Source organism: Epinephelus lanceolatus, chromosome 13 (assembly GCF_041903045.1).
Source record: "Epinephelus lanceolatus isolate andai-2023 chromosome 13, ASM4190304v1, whole genome shotgun sequence".
Taxonomy (NCBI): Eukaryota; Metazoa; Chordata; class Actinopteri; order Perciformes; family Serranidae; genus Epinephelus; species Epinephelus lanceolatus.
The window spans coordinates 25,103,742-25,117,273 of record NC_135746.1 but is presented as its reverse complement, the minus strand read 5'-3'; the positions used below and the strand labels follow the sequence as shown (position 1 = coordinate 25,117,273).

At 41.2% G+C, this 13,532-nt stretch overlaps 1 protein-coding gene across 3 annotated transcripts in view; it reads left to right on the top strand.

Annotated features, from left to right (window-relative positions):
• Positions 1–13,532, top strand: part of sipa1l1 (signal-induced proliferation-associated 1 like 1) — a 128,853-nt gene that overhangs the window by 5,629 nt on the left and 109,692 nt on the right. For 2 of the 3 annotated variants that reach the window (XM_033648515.2, XM_078173906.1), the window contains exon 2: positions 10,877–11,025. The exons of the other annotated variant lie outside the window; for it this stretch is intronic. The gene's annotated coding sequence lies outside the window, so the exon portion shown is untranslated. The remainder of the gene's footprint in view (positions 1–10,876; positions 11,026–13,532) is intronic. 3 annotated transcript variants of the gene reach the window in all.

The following is a 13,532-nucleotide window of genomic DNA, read 5'->3' as shown; positions in this document are numbered from 1 at the left end:
AAGGATAATTAACACTTGTAACAAAGGTGCCAATCTAAGCTGTTTCACCACCAAACACATTCTCATTTTGGCTGTGCATGTATACCTCATACCTGTCTTTAAAGATAATAACAGCCAGATGAACTTGAAACAATTCTATTAATTCAACAGATAGGTGGGCATGTCTGGCTATTTTGCAATGATTGCAAAATCCAGAAAGTATTTTTAAATATTGCATCCCTGAAGACTGGAGCGCAGCGTTGTTAGAAAGGCTAGGTCTGTGTGCTCTGACACATTTGAAGTGCAAGCCAGCATATTGTTTTCACTTAACAAACAGCCCTTGCGGTGTTTTCTCTGATATGTGAAATTGCATATCTCTTTTGATCCATGTCTTTTTGCAGAGAATAAATCGGAAACCCTGTGGAGGCTTTCAGTCGGTCGTGTCAGGGCCTTTCATAGCAGACAGAGGAAAGAAAGAGAGGGCACACGAAGAGCCAGTTAATTTTAGCTGTTCCACCTGAGGTGAGGGGACTTAAAAGCTAAATTTTCCCTGCTATCGGATCCCTTTCTCTTTCTCCATTTTTCTCCTCTGTGTCTGCTGAAATAACTTCTTAATTAGGGCTGTAAGAGTGGATTATGGAACATGAAAGCAGTGTGGATTATAAAAAAAGCCCAGATTTCAGTTGTGACGGATGAGCAAAAAAAATCTATAAAAATATCATGAAACAATGACTAAGCAGGCTAATCCATGCAGAAGTAAACAGAAGGAACATACTGTACAGCTGGAGAGCCCTGAGAGAGAGAGAGGGAGAGAACAGCCGGGATATTATGAGAACCATGCTTAAATACTGTCAGCATTAGCTAGCAGTCATAATTCTTACAGTAGTACAAGCCAGGGTGGCCAGTTAACGCCAGATAAAACCTAAACTTTTATATAAAGATGGAAAGACTATGCACTCTTGACTATTTTGGACATCATTTAATGAAAGTCTATTAGGGATGTGTGGATCCAACATTTTCTGTCCTGATACCGATCCAAACACCTCAAGTTGGGGTTTCTGCAGTGTCCAAAATTAACTCTTGGACTCCCCGGCCAAGGGGACTGAAAATCCACCGCTCAAGGATATTGTTTTACAGACCGATATGTTAAATTGGGTTTTTGTACCATATAAAGTATATATTAGTTTCAGCACATTTCACAAGATAGTGAGGCATCATGTTGAATCCTGAATTAAAGAAGAGGTCAGACAAAAATCAGTTGTTTCTGGTTTTGTCTTTGGCATACTGGTGACAAGCAGAAAAATTTATCACCATAGCCTTAGCATCATTCTGTACCCAGTGTTTTACAACTCCTTCATCTTCAAATCTCCATTTCTGGCAGAACTTTCATTTTGTATTTGCCTCATCCTCCTTTACATAGGTGGATTTTTGTTCAAAGGTTGGCTAACCCCCAATTTCCACATACTCCGTCAGCGCTGTGCAGCGCAGCACAGTGCGTGGTAGGTACGCTCCCATTCTAGTGAATAGCTTCATTTCCACAGCGAGCGCTGCACAGCGTCTCTGGACTGTCCCAGAAGTGCCACAGCGCTCCGCTTCGTCGGAGATACACGCCAGGTCTATTTTTCAGCGAGTGAGTGTCCATTGCACGTCAAGCCACGAAGCTTAGATCGCACCAAACCGGAAACGGAACGCACACAGCATCCCGTAAATTTCAAAATACAACACAATGCGTGGACTACGGATTGTAAACTCTCAGTTTTTTAAAAATCACGTCACATCCTTTCGCACAAGTTGTTAGTCAGTGCGAGAGCCTGAGGAAAGATGGACGAGGAGAAACTCATAGTTGAAGTGGAAAACCATAGTATTTTGTATGACACCACACATCCTTATCCTACAAGGATACAAACCGAAAGGAGAAGACGTGGTGTGAAATTGCAGGAATTTTGGGAGTGAATGGTGCTTTTTATCGTGTGATTTCTCAGTTTCCACGTGTGAGCTTGTGGCTCCGCTCTGCAGTGCGGCGCTCCAGAAACGCATCCAGCAGGCAAGGGTACACGTCGCCAGTTGCTCCAGATCCGCAGCGCTGCACAGCGCGGCGCAGACGGAGTTTGTGGAAATTAGTCCTCATAAAACTGTACCTAGCAGAAGATCAGCAGGAAGTGATAGTTTTGTACTGTAGCTGATGTCCCTCATGGTAAACAGTGCTGTGAAGCTAGGTGCTTTTGAGATGATCAGTTGTGTGTGTGTGTGTGTGTGTGTGTGTGTGTGTGTGTGTGTGTGTGTGTCAAACTCCAACACAGACCACAGAGGACAGAAGCTGCATGCCTGAAAATGACACCAAAACATGATGGAGACAATCAGCATGGTCTTTTATTAGGCTACCTCACTATTGTGGTACAAGCATTTACCTGCCAGTGTTGCGGAAAGCCTTCTGAGATTTACCCGCCAAACAGAAAATCTACCCACATTTGGGCGTTTGCTGGTGTTAGTTTTGGACCCTGGATATCTCCCAATACAGAACCTGACGATACAAGTAAATTTATCTATTCATTTATTATTCCAAGTCTTTCCATGCTAACATTGGACTGTGGGAGGAAGCTGGAGAACCCGGAGAAAACCCATGTTGGCACAGGTAGAACATGCAAACTCCACAGTGCTAACCACTGCACCACCATGTCACCCCAAATAAATTTAGATAGCTCCAAATTGTAATTCAAATGAGGCTTGTATTGAAGACATGAAATCCTAATGCTAGTCTTTTAAAGCCTATTAAGGACATAACAGCATTGGCAACCCTCTGCTCAAGCATAGCAGGTTGATACAGCTGAACCTTTGAAGTTTACTTTGTGAACCCTTCAGCTTATTTAATGTGTGTAAACCCCAAATCCTTTAGAACTATGAATAAAATTGATTGCACTCCTGCTGAAGGCAGAATATCCAAGTGAGAATTTCACTTTGCTTCTGTTTTTTTCCATCATGTGGCCTCAGACCCCTTTTAGGCCGATGATTGATCCAGAGTGAACCGATTAAAGGGATAGTTCGGGTTTTTGGACATGAAGTTGTGTGAAACGCTGACCATCTGTAGCTCTGATGTGACGGTGTCACTACTGTCAACGAGCTTCCTGCTCTGAGAAATGGCCCGTAGCTTACCGGAGAAAAAGTAGTTCTGAAGATATAAGGGGGACACGTAACCAAAAGGTTTTAAGCTACAAAAAAGTATGCATGTGTTTTGTTAGACTATTTCAATAATTTTAAAACATCCCCGCATTACGTCAGACCTTGCTATCAATTGGGACTATTTTCTGGCCAGTATCACTCCGCCGTGCAGACCCGCAAGACAGCACGGCAACAGAAATCAATTAGACAGTTCATCACCACACCGTGCAGGTGCGCAGGATAGCAATGACTAACGAAAACTTCATCAGCTGTTTCCAACAGAGAACCAGTAGGCTATTATTAGTGAGGAAGAAGATGTACTAGCCCTATATATACCTACTACTACAGCGTGAACACCGGCTCAGGCTCACGACACACCCTCGTCAGCTGCTGTAGGTAAACAGAGGAATACCAAAATAGTGCAAACTTGTGATTCCCCAGCTGTGGGAATAAAAACATCGTCGGCTCCCTATTCCATTGGTTTCCTGTTACAGATGTAACCCATAGGCAACTCTGGCTAACCCACCACCAGAACAAAGCAGAGACTGGTCGTAATCACATATGAATTCACATTTCTATGTGATTGATTACTCATGTCATGGATTTAGCAGTTCGCCTAATATAATAAACTAAATGCCGACGGTAAAACGAGGCCGCGTATAATGTACTCTCCACAACACAACAGGCTATTAGTTCAGTCAAACATTTTGTTTTACAGACAATCAGCTACAGACATCGTTATATAGACTGGTATTAGGTAATATATCTCTCTTTGGGCACAGAAGTGCGGAAATTGCGTTTTCTCTGTCCGTCGGGATCTGTGGGCAGCTGAAGTGAGCTTGACATACGCGCAGTTGCTTCACCCTCGCCGGCTTGGTAGCGAGGTTCATCCCAATTGACACAAGCCAAAGTTGCCTGCGGGTTACATCTGTAACAGAAAACCGATGGAATTGGGAGCCGGTGATGTTTTTATTCCCACAGCTGGGGAAATCACAAGTTCGCACCATTTTGGTATTCCTCTGTTTACCTACAGCAGCTGACGAGGGTGTGTCGTGAGCCTGAGCCGGTGTTTGCGCTGTAGTAGTAGGTATATATAGGGCTAGTACATCTTCTTCCTCACTAATAATAGCCTACTGATTCTCTGTTGGAAACAGCCGATGAAGTTTTTCGTTAGCCGTTGCTATCCTGCGCACCTGCACGGTGTGGTGATGAACTGTCTAATTGATTTCTGTTGCCGTGCTGTCTTGCGGGCCTGCACGGCGGAGTGATACTGGCCAGAAAATAGTCCCAATTGATAGCAAGGTCTGACGTAATGCGGGGATGTTTTAAAATTATTGAAATTGTCTAACAAAACACATGCATACTTTATTGTAGCTTAAAACCTTTTGGTTACGTGTCCCCCTTATATCTTCAGAACTACTTTTTCTCCGGTAAACTACAGGCGATTTCTCAGAGCAGGAAGCTCGTTGACAGTAGTGACACTGTCACATCAGAGCTACAGATGGTCAGCGTTTCACACAACTTCAGGTCCAAAAACCTGAACTATCACTTTAAATCGTTAAACACATATTCCATCTGACTTTGTGATTCGACTCCTGTCCAGGGATGTAATGTAGGGCTGACACTATTCACCTTTGAGTGATGATAGATATTGGAATACTGTACTACTGTAAAATAATTGTATGATGCCGATCATACGGCAGCTATCGAAGATATCGGAAAGGCATTGTTGTGGAAGTTAACACTGTTAACTTTGTCAGCACTGTTGCTGTTGTTTAGCACTGTTTATGGAGTTAGCACTGTTAGCTGCTAGCCACTAGCTCAGCCACCTCCATTTTGAGAACTGTGTACAGACAACTCATATCCTCTGAAGTTTTGCACAGAGCCCCTTTAATCTCTGAGAAGCTCAAATATGCTGTTAAGTGTACGAAGTTGTGTGAACTTTATATCTATAGAAAATAGTCACAACTGTACTATCACTGCAGTGATGATCCAATACCATTATTGCAAAAAGCTTTCTCATACAGTGTTGAGTACAATTCTGTTGTGCTCTGTTATAAATAGTTTGCAGAAGAGGGAGAGCAGTCGCAACGTGGCAACTGTCAGCTTTGAAAAGTCGAGTGCAGGTGGAACATGTGTTCATTAATCTGCATCAAAAATGGATTGTGTGTGAAAGTGGATGATTTTGTCAGTCAGTCCTCAGCCCCTCCTCTCTTAGACACCACATTGACATCGCAAGAACGCGACTGTGCACGAGAACTGTAAATCTTATCCCCCAAACATGTATGGGAGCATTGCCGAAATTCCCACCAACTGCCTTGCCATCTGTTTCCAAGCAGACAGAGCTCTCAAATTTCTGTCTTGCTGGATGACTAAAAGGATGTTCCTACTGTTGGCCGCCTGGGTTGGTATTACTGATAGAAGTGCTCATTCTGACCCTGTTGGATTTGTTAATTGTTGCCATCTCTCCTGTGCCATTTTGGGAAAATTAGTGTGTGTGTGTGTGTGTGTGTGTGTGGAGCCGCAACCTGAAATTTATGCAAGCTATTTGTCAGGAAATTACATAGCTATTTCAACACTCGATGGGATGGGATGAAGATGTGATTGGATTGTTGTCAGTCCGAGCTAGATTGAATTTCTCGTATGACATGGAGCTACTGGCTCAGGTAGAATTAATATTTGGTAACTTGAGTTTAATCTCCACCTTAGAAATGATTGTATTGTATTTCACGTATGTTGCATGTTGCATGTTTCAAATTCTTGTGACAGGCTAAGCATGAAGCTTTCTAAATATTCTTATGTTGCTGACAGCCCACATTTCAATCAAAAGTCATCAGGTGAATTCAGATGCAATTTGTGTGACTTAAAGCTTTAAAAGCAGCTCACCTTTTTGAGTTTGGTTATGGATATGGCAATACTTGCAGCTTTGATACGTTTTATAAACAAAGCACACAGGCAAGTCTTACACAGTGTCTCACCCCAGTTGGATTTTTGTCTTTTTGAAATATAGACAGTTTGAAGGAACATATCAACCACTTTGCCTGTTGGTGTTTACAGTCAAGCACCAACCTGGAAGACATGCCTGTAGTGGGACAGAACATAATGCACCACCTATTGTAAAACACAAATGATCCTGTACCCAATACCAAACATGCTTTAAGCCATCTGCTCATCCAGATGTTTTTGAAAATGGATATTTTTCTGTCCACACAACCATTGTCATACAAAATATCTATCCACACTAGAACACAAACAGCCTCCCCTCATTACAAAGGTAGTAAAGTGCACAGCCTTAGGCCCTGATCACACAGAAAGCATTTTGCAACCTGTAAAATGCGAGGCACACCACACTGCCTTTTTTAAAAGAATTAAAAAGGTAGTTAAAAAAAAAACTCTTGCTGTGCCAAAAATGGACAGGTTGAGTGGCAAAATAGTTTTGCAGACACAGGGAAATGGAGATCTGTGTACATGAGACCCAAAAAAAGAGGGTGGATCACTAGTTAGTTGGTCCACGAGCTTCGCCTCGATGATGGCCGTTTCCAGGCATATTTTAGGGTGACTCAGGGGCAGTTTGACAACCAGCTGTCTATTGTCGGGCCGTGTACCTTTGGGTATCCAGCAACTAGTTTCTCCTCCATTGTTTAGCAACTGTAAACTTGTTGTCGTGACCACCACAGAAGGCCTGCCTCTCAAATTATGATGAAAAGATGACAAAAAAGAGATGACATGGGGCGCTTTTCCACTCTGAGCTCAAGGTTTTTCAACTGGAGGAGTTCCGAGCTCTCCCGCAAATACGCGAGCCGCCTAGAGCACAGAAACACGAGGCGCATTGCAAGGCAAGAACTGCGAGCAAAATGTTTCATTCTCATTAAAAACAATTACAAAATGGCACCTTTTACAAAACCTACTACTGGAGATCTCATCACCGTTGATTCCCATTCGATAAAAGCATGGAAATACTCACTGAAACATAAGAGTGATGCACTGGACATGTGAAAGTCTTATTTTTCTATTCTTTATCTACTACAATCCCATTCTGGAAAGCATCCCACCATCTGCTGGTTTGACTGGGACCAGTCCAAAACTGTCATTTCTGGAGCAGATGCATTTGTTCATCCATGAATTGGCATAACAATACTGAGTTTCAATGTAAAGTAGTCATTAGACCAAGCAGTGCTAACAAAACTTAAGCACACTGGTAGTCTGCTTTTGTTGTTGTTTCTAGCATATGCGCATTACACAAAGCAACAATGGGTATGCATGAATTTATGAGATGACATCCTAATTTCTAGGACTGCAACCTAATAGTTGACCAAATGTATGTCGATCAGCAAGGTCATTAGTCAGCAAGATTTCACAGTGTTAACTCAGTGTTAACAATGTTACTGATACTATTCTTTCTCAGACCTTGACCTCAAACCATTGTGTTGCCCTGCCCAAAATATAGAATTTAGTAATTAAATTGATATTGTAAACATGCAGGCGACTAGTCGACTAATGGCCCTAGTTGATGACTACTGGTCAATTAGGAAAATTCTTTGTCGAGGGCAGCGCTAATAATTTCCCAAACGCTCTGTTTGGTGCTCTATTAGTGGCCTAAAACTGTGTTTGCGTGTGGACGAGAGGCCAAAGCTCATTATAGTTTTACACGAGCAAACCTGTACATGGAAAATAACAACAGGATCTCATCAGTGTTGACGTCAGTATCTTTGGATGTTGGTTCAATGTTACCTTTAGAAAATTCCACACTTTAAGTGACATCAACATTTTGTGGAGTTAACATTTCAACATCACATTTTGAGGATGTATTTGTACATAGGATAGCCAGTGTTTGGGTGAAGTTGAAGGAAAAGGAAAATAGAGCATCAGTTTTGCTCTTGATGCTTGCCAGCAACAGTCAGTATAAATGCAAGCAGCTGAAACCATGGCAACAATGTCAAATACTACATCACATTGCACACTGAATCCAGGCCCACCTAAACTGATTGGCAAATTGGTGTCAGGAGCAAAATATGGAGCCCAAAAAACCCCCACACTATCTGAGTTTATGAGTATTGCCCTCCTGTGGGCAAACATTCAGCCAGATAGGCATGTGTTTTTGCTTTGTAAGACACTGAGTGAAGAACAGAGTGAGATATGAGAAAAAATGAAGAATGGTTTGCATTTTGCGAAGGACAATCTATTAAGAGATTAAAGCACTTTTATTATGTGATAGGTTTTACCTGAGGAGTCTCTGTAATTGGAAGTTTTATCCATTAAAGCCCCGTTCAAACAGGATTAGTTTTATCACGGAGATGTACTGTGATTTTTACTGCTGTATGAAGTGCACAAGATTTTTCTCTCCCATCTCTAAGTGGATCCGTAAATAGTCTCTGTTTTTTGACATGCTTCTCTTTTTTCTTTTTATTAGTGAGCCTTCAACTAAAATAATTTGTCAAGGACAACGAGACATCTTATTCTTTGCAGTACATTTTTAAGTATTTGTGTACCTGACCTCTGTTGGGTGCAATGAAAGGTTTTAGTTATTTTTTTTAGTTATTTTGTTAATGTGAATAGAAACTAATTTACACAAACAAGTAAAAAACAAACTGTATTTTGAGTCAGAGCCAGCAGACTCATCCAATAGACTGTTGTTATTTCAGCCACTTTGCAGCAGTATATCTAGGCTCTTAAGCTGTGTTTGTGTAACTATATGTTTAAAGGCTACTTACATTCAAAAAGCCTGCTGGGGATGCACTTCACCTTCCACAGCGTATCCAAGGAAAGTGGTGTTCATTACTAATCACTTACTGTGTTTTTGCACTGGCTAACATGCTGTCCAAAGCAATCCAGTTACACCAAGGAGCATGGCTAATTTTTTTATCACCCAAATGCCCCAGGAACATTTGACCCATCCTTGTGGGACTGAGTTGGCATCCGAGCATTCTCATGGCATGAGACATCCACTCAATTTGATGCCTGAATTACTCAGATAAAACCTAAAAAAGAGCATGGTCAGTTGAGTTACGTAAGGCACACAGTTTGGTTTGGGAAAAGAATATTCCTTCCTTCTGCATCTACTGCAGACTCTGCCTATGTTTATGACTGATGAATTTGACAGACTGTATATGATACTTAATATTCTTGTTGTAGCCTGTCCTTTTGTCGGTCCAAGCTGGCCAGAAAGTCTGCACTACTGTATTCATTTCAATGAAAATGAAGGAGAGTACACCATGAAATAAGATTATCCTCTTTAATAACTGAACAGTATATACTGTATATGTACATATATTTTGACAGGATTAGTATAATCAGGCAGTTAGAATTAAGTCAGGTTTTACTTTTTTTTTAACTTTTTATGCCTCCATGCCAGCAACATGAACGTGATATCTCAGGAATGCCTTAAAGAAATTTCATCAAATTTGGCACAAATGTCCGCCTCAACTGAAGGATTAACTGATTAGAATTTGGTAGTCAAAGGTCACTTGTGCCCGACCTCACAAGAAAAGGTTTTGGCCATAACTCAAGAATTCATAAGCTAATCATGACAAAAATTTCATACAAATAGGGTAAAATGATAAACTGATGACATTTTATACCCAAAAAGGTAAAAAGTTGGCTTCACTGTGGCATCATAATGTTCTGCAAAAACATGTCTCTGGCCATTATTTAATACCATTTACCAGAATAGAAGGTGGGACTCGGGGTGTGCCATAACATCTCATTCACGATAATATTGGTATAATTTTAATATCATAAGAAAAATTCATATTGTGATATTCACGTTATATAGACTTGTTGACATATAAACGTCATACTGTTACCCACGGCAACAAAAAGCATGGCTGAAAGTGAAATTATTACTGTGGCTCTGAAAAGAGGTGCAGCTTCAGTAGTGTGGAATAAACTGTGGCATTCTGAATGTTTTATTTAACAGCCCTGGACTTCTCAGACTCTTAGCGACTTACTGCTAAGAGGAAACTCATTCAGCGGCTCCTCTGGTAGCAGCACATCGTCAGCCCAAAAAATATCTTTAATTATCTGTAATTTATGGTAGATAGAATTCTTTCAAAGTCTACACTATGTGTATATCAGCCCCACCAGGATGTTGTGATGTTGCATTTGCAACAGTTAACACAAATTCATCCAATCCTTGTGAGTTCTCTGCGACCTTGCAATTTTGTCCAGTCACCACACGTTACATTAAACTTGACTATTTAAAATGGGTAAAGTCTTTCATCGTAGATCTGTGTGCAGCGCAGTGATTCACTCAGCCTCTCCCTTACTCTGTTGACTCCGTGCCTGGGATCAGGTCACACAGACACAGTGACAGGGTTGACTGTTAGCATCACACAGCTAACATTACCCAATTATAACCCAACCCAACCATGTAGAGCGATACAGTCGAGCCATTTTGGTGTCAGTGTGAGATTAACTACTCAGTGTCAGATGCACCCGCTGTTGCCTTGTTAGGTTGTGCTAACCTGGCAAAGGGAGCAAGATAAGAGTGCTCAAGGAGACGGTCCTTCAGTGCTGTATTGAATGGCAAATCTTGGAGGGACTGATACACTATATCTAGACAGACATGGATGTAAACTGCAACCTGACTGGTTGGCGGAGGCATACAACTGTGAGGCGCAAAATCAAGTTTGTCAATTGATAGTTGGGTTCTGGCAAATTTTTAGGTGTTCAACACAGGCTGTGTCTGTAGTTTGTCAAATATGCAATTTCCTTAACAGACTCCTGCTTTTCTCATACACAGCTGAAGGGAAACCTCCTCTGATAACAGTAGGCACAGGATTAAAGGAAGACATATCCTGGTCATTGTTTATTGCTGCTGGATGGAGTCGTTTCCCTGAGCTCAAGGAATCCGCCACCACTTGAAGTTGGGAAAGCTGTCATCCTTTGGCAGTAAGTTTTCTTTTCTGTTAAAATACTGCATGCAGTGTTAAAAAAAAAAAAGCTATCAGCAACTTTTGAAGCAGCTGCCTTTTATGTGATGAAGAAGGAGATATAAGGGATGTTGTCTTCCTCTGTGTCATAGCATGCATCGCAGATCCACCACAGCGTGAAGAAGAAGTTCAGAGGGAAAAATCTGGCTTTAAAGTCAACAGGCTTTTGAGTTGTTTCCCGTCCTTGGAATTGATTCATTAAGTGTGCTGTAATTGACAGTCTCTGTGATTTCACTGTCAGTTTGAGTTCTTTTTAATGCCCCACTGAGCCACAGCAAACCCAACAGATAATCTTGTGGCCATGTTGATGTTTCTGGTAATGTGACTGCTTGGGAGGGGTTGTGTTAAGATACTGGAACACTGGTTAAGTTCTCGAGATACTTCAAAATGTCAGTCACGAAAAGGGAATCTGTCAAAAGCTCAAAATAAGTGGACGTTTTTTAAAGAAAGAGCTGTTTTTAAAACAAAGTATGTAGGCAGTTGTGTTGGTGCTATTTTTGCTTTCTTAAAAAACGGTGCTCCTTAGCACCTCTGTTGAAGTCTTTGTACAGCACCTGTCTATAATACTAATAACTGCAGAACAATGTTACTGTCAACTATGATTATCATGGTGGATTAACATCACCCTGTAATAGATTGGATCTGATCAGGGTTTAGTTTTTTAAGCTCCTGGAGACTTGGTTTCAAATGTTATTTCTCCATAAAATGTAATATTATGACAAAATCAGCAGCAATCAAAGATAAAGTTTGGGAAGTTATTATTTATGAAGCACTAAACTGATGAAGCAAAGCTGCCTCATCAGACTGACATGACTGTGTGGGCATAGTTTGATCACATTTGATTGACAGTGCTGGCAACATAACTTTATATGTATATTCAGTCCTTGTGTGAACTGTTATTTAACTTACCCCAGCATGCAGGGAATATTTGGGGAGCGCATAGTGAAGGCTCCAGCCTTCTGCGACCTTGAATAGGGCAAGCAACAAAGTATATATGGATGTTTTTTTCTTGAGCTCAGCTGTTGCCATCTTACTAACAGTGATTCTTGTGCTGGTTGGAGCTACTTTTGTTGCAGAGGGTTGGTGGTGGTTTCATGTCTGTGGGTATAATGTTTGCATCATAAAGCATATCTGCTGTTTAGCTGATCACACGCTGGTATGAAAGTCTTACTGTAAAAAGCAGCATGGATCCGGATTAAAGACTGCTGTAAGAAAAGTTGCATTTGATAAACATAAGAAAAAACGAGGCATAGTTTCGTTGATGTAATTTCACTAAGAAAAGTTGAATGAGGCTCCAGCACTCACTCATTGTGCCAAGGAGAAGAAAGCTCTGGTGAGTCCTTGTAATTAAAGTCATCTTGCTGGAGTTTGTGTGTTCCAAGGAGGTCCTCGATTGTGCCAGGAGAGGTAAACACATAAATCCATCCTGATGTACTGAGAGCAGCAGCAGCAGCTTTTGGCTGAACCTTCGATTGTCTTCCTGCTTCGCAGATCCATGTACTGACACAGAGCCAGAGATAATGCTGATAGTGGTGGATTCCTCACTGACACTTGTCAGGAGCCGGATATGATGCTCATTTTGCAGTTATAGTTGGGACGAGGCTATATTGTGTTATTTATTGTCACTGGATTTACTTTTGGGATTTAATGTCCAGTCTATGGATTGAATTACAGCGATGCCAGGCTAACAACAGCAATCACTTCCCAGGAGACAATTGCCAATTGATTTGAATTGTAGTGATATATGAAATCAGTGAACTTGTTTTTTTCTGTTGTCATTATCAGCTGGAACTGTAATGTTTAAAGATACATAGTTTAATACGGTGGTTTGACCTGACATTTCTGCTGTGCCAACGTTGTAGTCTGAGAAACACTGAATTCAACAAATTCAGTGCCCCATATCATAGTTTCAGTGCTTCCCGGGACTGAAAAAATCTCTGAGGAAACACTGACATGTGAGATACATTGTCATGCTTTGGTTTTAGCTGGCTAATGTCATTTAACGTCTTGCTTTCTAATGCAGACAAATTGCTAGCGAGCAAATGTAGCAAAATACTGTATTGAGAAGATAATGAAAGCTAATTCACCCCTTCTCTCCGGGCTGGTTTGCATATTACTTTATCAGCCATGAAGCGACCAACAGCAGATCCATGCAGCGTAGCAAGGTTACAGTGAGCTGGGTGGCCAACAAACTAACTGTAACCCAAGCCAAGGTTAGCCAACTAGCTGTTAAGCTACACTGCATGGATCTACTGTTCGTTGCTTTGTAACGCCAGTTGATCAAGTAATTTGCAAATAGCAAGCTAGTTAGTATCATGGCCATACTTAACAGGCTCAGAGAGAGGTGTAACAAACAGGAAGGACTTTCTGAAAGTTACATACAGAACCTTTATGTGTCTTGTACGCAATATTTAGAAATTTTTCTTCACTTAACCTTCACACTAATCAATTGAGGCAGTCGTAGAC